The sequence below is a fragment of the Tupaia chinensis genome, unplaced genomic scaffold (assembly GCF_000334495.1).
Source record: "Tupaia chinensis unplaced genomic scaffold, TupChi_1.0 Scaffold000113_1, whole genome shotgun sequence".
NCBI lineage: Eukaryota > Metazoa > Chordata > Mammalia > Scandentia > Tupaiidae > Tupaia > Tupaia belangeri.
Window position 1 is genome coordinate 4,042,556 of NW_006159577.1, and position 6,732 is coordinate 4,049,287.

Genomic DNA, 6,732 nt, shown 5'->3' on the forward strand with positions numbered 1-6,732 from the left:
GTTTATATGCCTGTCCCATCCCAGTAAACTGTAAATTTCTTGTAAGACAAAGATTACACGTGATTCATCTTCAAATAAAAACAGCAATTAACAGTGTGCACTCACAATGATAATATGTCACACACTATGCTAATCACATTATACCAATTATCTCATCTAATCCTTGTAACAATTCTATGAAATAGGCACTACTATTATCACCATTTAAGAGACTGAGGATACAGGGCTCAGAAGTTAAGTAACGACCTACATTCAAATCTGGTAGGTCTACTAGAGAGCCCTTTCTCTTAAACTCAATGCTTTGTCCAAGGCTAGGTGATTCAGAAGTGTTAGGTACAGATATGGATGGACAGGTAGATGGATGGATGGATGAATCTGTTAGGAAAGCAAAGTAACCCACAAAGGGACTACATTTGTGTTTGGTGAGTTTGAACATTAAGGCATGTTCCTGAGTAAGTTTAAGGGCATGTATTTGCTGTATTCCTAGTATAACTAAAACCTGAACGCCTAATAAAAAATTCCCTACCACTTGGGACCAGTAGATAGTATAGTGGTTATGTCATTGGACTCCCATATAGTCAACTGTGGTTCGAGTCCTGGATATGGCAGCTTAAAACTCATGCCAGGAGTGTGTCTGTGCATGAGCAAAATCTAAAGAGAATGGAGGAGAAAGGATCATGGCATGGCCATCTCCCCTGGGGGGTGATTTCTCACTTTCTCTCTGTCTCTCCAGCAAGCTCATGCATCCTACAGCAAAAATATCTCCCCAAAAAATTCCTTACCATTGGTCCTAAAAGTGTAAAAGTCAAATGAGAGAGAGAGAGAGAAAGGGAAAGATGAAGAACAGAAATAGACATGTAGGGAGTATTCAGTCTGTTTTAGGTTTTGCAAATCTGAATTTGTCTGGATCAGTACAAACCCACCTTCAGAAATGGTGGTGGGTCAAAAGGGTCATCTTCATAAGAAAAAGATATATCATTATGTCCTAGAGACCTCAGAAGCCAGAAAGGTTTTAGTACTTTCATCCACTTCCAAACACTTGCCCTTCACAACAACTTAAAAGCAAAAGGCTTTGAAAGAATGAAAACCCTTCTAAAAAATAAAAATAAAAATAAAAATAAAGACTTCACTTGCCTCTAATTCTCTTACTTTGTGTCAGTCAGCATTCAGATGAGGATTTAGAGACACCAGAAGTCACAGAATAGGGCTTCATTACAGAATCCAACCTTAGTAAGTTAAGGGAGGAGGTGGAGTGGGGGGTGGGGGGGGTGCAGCACAGGGAGCTAAGGTCACCAAGCTGCTCAAAGAGGCCAGGTATATCTTGCTACCAAAAGGACTGCAAAGGGAAGCTGAGGAGAGGACTCTGTGTAGCTAATGTCTGTGGGTCAACAGTCAACCATCTTGTGGTGGGTCTTAGGTTCATTCATTTGGGCATCAGGACAGAGCAAAAGCATAAGGACAAACGAGAACACATGAGGCATTTCTGCTGCCATCCATCACTGCAACTGACAGCAAAGCAACTCCAGAGAATAATAGCCAGTGTTTTCCTTTAGTATTCCAAGTCTCTATATTTCCCCATTTTGGCAAACTCTAACCAGGAACTATACAGGGAAGGGGATCCTGGGAAATGTAGTTCTCAGCTTAACTAAGTTTACTCAGCATAGTCCACCAGACTCCTTTAATTAAATATAGAATACCTAAAGTGATTATTCACATCTTTGGGGAGACTGCACATTTTAATCATAATTACATGATAAATATTTCATGGTATATATCTTTGCCATATAATTAGGAATAAAAAATGTAATCTCGAAAAGATGCTAAATAATTCAAATGGCTGAAGATGTGATTAAAGCCATGACTGAAATATGGTCAGAAGGTAACTCAAGGTCTCATGATCATAATCTCCCCAGCAACATGTCTTTTTTTTTTTTTTTTTTTTGGAGAGGTTTTGGCTATAGGGCGTGTGCGCTCGCCAGACAGAGACAGAGAGACAGAAAGCGAGAAATCACCCCCCAGGGGGGATGGCCACGCCACAATCCCTTCTCCCCATTCTCCTCTCGGGATCTTGGTCTCACTCGCATATGAGCCCGGCGTGAGTTTAAGCCACCAGGTCCGGGACTTGAACCGCAGTCAACTATATGGGAGTCCAGCGACATAGCCATTACGCTAACTGCTGGTCCCAGCAACATGTCTTTTAACAATTAGCCCAAAGCTGTTACCAGTACTCTACATTTCCTTATTATGTTTTCTTTCAGGGCAGAAATTTTGCTTCAAGAGCAAGCTCACAATATTTTCCCATTTTCCTTTTTTCAAAATGATTAGACTTAGAAAATCTTTACATAATCCAAATAACCATCTTATTAAGATGCATTTTTAAAAATAACTGGTGGTGTTTCCAAACACCTATCTTTTGAAACCCCTTGTTCAGCTAAATCTGACCTAGGCCTAGAAGAGATTATAAGAACATCTCCTAAACTGGTGGAACCCCGACACAATGCATGTGTTTTAGAATTTTAATGCACTGGAAATATAAAAGGCTATGTCACTGTGCCTTCAAAAGGATTCATTGCTTCATGGTACACATACTAGGTCAGATCTAACTTTTGGGCCCATGGGTGTGCAATAGGTTTATTTTTCCTTTGCCACCCACCACCACCTAGACCAAATGGCACAAAAGAACCTCAAGCATCAATTTCAAAACCAGGACCAGCAGTTAGTATAATGGCTATGTCACTGGACTCCCATGTAGTCGACCGCAGTTTGAGTCCCAGACCCAGTGGCTTAAATTCACACCAGGCGCGTGTGTGTGTGTGTGCATGCCTAAGATCCCGAGAGGAGAATGGAGGAGAAGGGATTGCGGCGTAGCCATCCCCACTGGGGTGTGATTTCTCACTTTCTGTCTCTCTGTCTCTCTCTGTCTTTCTGGCAAGCACATGCACCCTACAGGAAAAACCTCTCCATAAAAAAGAAAAAAATAAAACGTATCTGGATATTGGTTGATGGGAAGAAGGAAAAGGGAGAGGAAGAAAGAATAGGAGGGAGGGAGGAAAGAATCATATGACCTTTAGTGATATTCCATTGTAACATTCAGCCTAGTACAAGGTTTCTAATCCCTGAGGGTTATGAGGCTCTTATGAAAGACCCCTGATCCAGCAAGCAGTTGTCAGTGATGGATGATTCCATTAGAAGAATAGCCATGACTCTGTTTTCTATGAGACCTTCGGCATTCAGTATGAGGCTAGGCCATAAGAGTCTTTTTAGATCTCAATTCTTCAGATGTACAAGGAGTTGAGATACCGCTCGATTAGCAGGTTCTAATACAGGCTTGTTTCAGACCAGCCTTGTTTCAAACTGATTTCTTCAGTTTCAATTCCTGATCTTTATATTTCTGGAAAGCTAATAAAACAAAGATTAATCCCCTTCTCGCAAAAGTAATGACAATTTCACCCACAAATATTATTGACCCTGAACTCTGGCACAACAGTCACCCCAAGTCCCCTTCCCTCTCTTGCCAGGTTCTCCAAAGTTGCCAAAAACCAGAACCTTCTACAAGCATGTTATGTCCTCTTAATTTCAAATCTACATTTACATGCTTACAGCAACAAATAATTAAAAATAACTTCTCCCTACTTTATTTTTCCTTCTCATCTATTCCACTGAGAAGCTTCTCAGAGAGAAACCAATTAGACAAAAAAGATTAAATCAATCAAGAATGTTGCTCAAGAAGATTACACAATGTCCAAAAGAGGAAATAATCCTCTCTCTGGGTTCTATTTATTTTAAAGTTAATAATGAATAAAGACAGGCAAGTTTTTCTGAAATCTTAAATGGTGGCCTATTTAAATTTTTACCTTGACCCAATTAAAACTTCAAATTTTGAGTTAGTTCTATTATTTTCCAATTTATCCAAAGGGGCTCGTTTCTCTGCATGGTTCCACAGAATTCCTGAGTCACTAGATTGTAGCTCATTGGTAAACTCTCTTTCAGCCAAAAAGTATTTGGTAATGTTAAATGTGCCCAACCTCAGTAATGTGGATAGCTAGTCAAGTATTTCCAGGTAGAGGCCTTGTCCAATATACAGATCAAATATCATTACTATTATTAACCATGTATTAATATCCATTAAGAACTCAGTATTTGGGAGTTAAATATATGCCCTCTGATTTCATTTGCTTTTTCTCCTGTAAAATCAATTTACCACAAATTCTGTGTAAGTGGAGTCCGAATAAATTTGATTTCTCTAACTCTTCAATAGCTTCAGATTTCAGTCAAAAGCAGAACCCTGGGTAATGTTTGGCAGCATAAGTACAGGATGTTTTGAAATGGTATGTCTTACTGTAAAGCTAAGCACAGCAGGGGACCAGTGGGTGGTGGGGTAGTTAGGGCACTGGACACACCCATGTGACTGACCATGATTTGAGTCCCAGACCTAGTGGCTTGCTTTCTCACTTTCTCTTTCTGGTCAAGCTAAAAATAAATGAATGAATGAATAAAGTTAAATAAATAATTTAAAAAAAAAAAAAAAAGCTAAGCACAACAAAGGTGAAATCTAATACTTAACAGTACACATTCTGGGGCGGCCAGGTAGCATCATGGTTAAGGCGCTGAACTCCCACATAACCAACTGCACTAAGTTCCGTACCTGATGGCTTGCTTTCTCATGCTCCCTCTTTTTCTCTCTCTTTCTGATCAAACTGAATAAAAATAATAAATAAAATTATTTTTTTAAAAAAAGTATACATCCTATTGGTATAATTAAAATAAACAGGGAGTCACACCAAGTACAAGGTTGTCAATGAACAATGTCCATTCTGGGCTTCTATTGGCAACTGAGGTCAATGCTGATGAATCTGATGAACAATAGCAAACAAAAAGGCAACATATTGAGAGGCTGTTTTTATAAAACTTGTCCTCCATTTCCATAATCACCTTCATGTTAGAATCACATAAGGAAAGCTATGCTTCTCCAGTAATCTTGATGAATTAGCAATGAACCCAGGAAAAGAGCAGCTTCTACAGCCAAAGCTTGATGAAGGCACACTTTGCCATTGTTCCAAGCAAAGGCATTCCTTTAAGTGGAGAATGCTAATAACTGAATGCCGTGTTGTTCTGTAAAATAATGAAAGAACTATAAAGGATTTTTGTCAGGCGATTCAATAAGAATGTTAGGTCTTAACAGCTGAGGAGATATGGATAATATAACACTGAAGACAAATCGTCTGGGCTCTTTAAGAATACATGGCTGGTGCTAAGAAAATCTTGAAGAGCCAAGTATTTTGAGAATTATAAAGTGATGTTATAACAAGGTCAGGAGTCTAGGTACATGGGTTTTAAATTACTGCAATAGCCTATAACAGAGTCCTATAAAGGGGATGAAAGGTACTTCATTACAACATTGCAAAAGCAAACTTAGGTGCTTCTGAGACCAGTAGGCATAATTTGTATGACTTCTTCAGGTTTGTGTTAACTACAGAGTTGGCTAATGTGGTCAGAGGTGAAAGAATATTTTTGGGGATATTAGTTAATGAAATAAACCACTGGAAATGAACCTTCTGTTACTTAAGTCTGACGCCCTGCTATGTTAAAGCATAGCAAAGCATTTATTTTCTTTTTTTTTTCTTCTTTATTCAAGTCAAGTGGCTTGGAAATTCATACCACCAGCAGTTTGGTTGAGGAGAGTAAAACAGCAAAATAAAACCGACTGCTTTTCACTTAAAATAAGTTCTGAAGACCTGCTGTCAAATAATGAGCTCTATTAAAAGGGTAGGCTAATTTATATTCTTCCAATTACATCTCTACAAATCACAATACAGTTTAGTTTTTACCTTCAGATTATTTTCCATCAGAACACAAAATGCTTCCCAACTAAGAATCCAGTGCCCTGCAACAACCCCAGGACAAATTCTGTGGGTATCCTTCAAAAATGAAAGCGTTCTTACAACATATCACTGATCAAGGGGAAAGTGCCTTTGTACTCAATGGTCCAATTGGTATTTCTGGCCACCAGGCGTGTAGCTTTCATTTCTCTTAGCACTAGTTCCAAAGCAACATAGCCAGGTGCCATTTTGAAAGGAAACTGCTGTAACTAGTCCTAATAGCTTAAATCAGTACTTTCTCAAGTGAAAGATGGGCTACCTGACACATTTCAAAGACTGAGGTGCAAAAGTCAAAGGAGAGAAAAACCATGAAACTAGAGCTGTGTTTGCTCCCCGGATGACAACCCAGATATTACTTTAATATGCCTAAACTATCAGGGTACTATTAATACATATTTTCCTGGAAAAAATATACTTTTGTTAGATTATGCAGTTTTCACCCTTGAAGGGCCTAATAAATTGGAGACAACTGCCTTCTTTTTGTAATGGTGGTCAATTTCACCAGAAAGGGCACGCTCAGTTTACTCACTGAACTGTACAACCTTGCCAGTACACATTCTGGGGCGGCCAGGTAGCATCATGGTTAAGGCGCTGAACTCCCACATAACCAACTGCACTAAGTTCCGTACCTGATGGCTTGCTTTCTCATGCTCCCTCTTTTTCTCTCTCTTTCTGATCAAACTGAATAAAAATAATAAATAAAATTATTTTTTTAAAAAAAGTATACATCCTATTGGTATAATTAAAATAAACAGGGAGTCACACCAAGTACAAGGTTGTCAATGAACAATGTCCATTCTGGGCTTCTATTGGCAACTGAGGTCAATGCTGATGAATCTGATGAACAATAGCA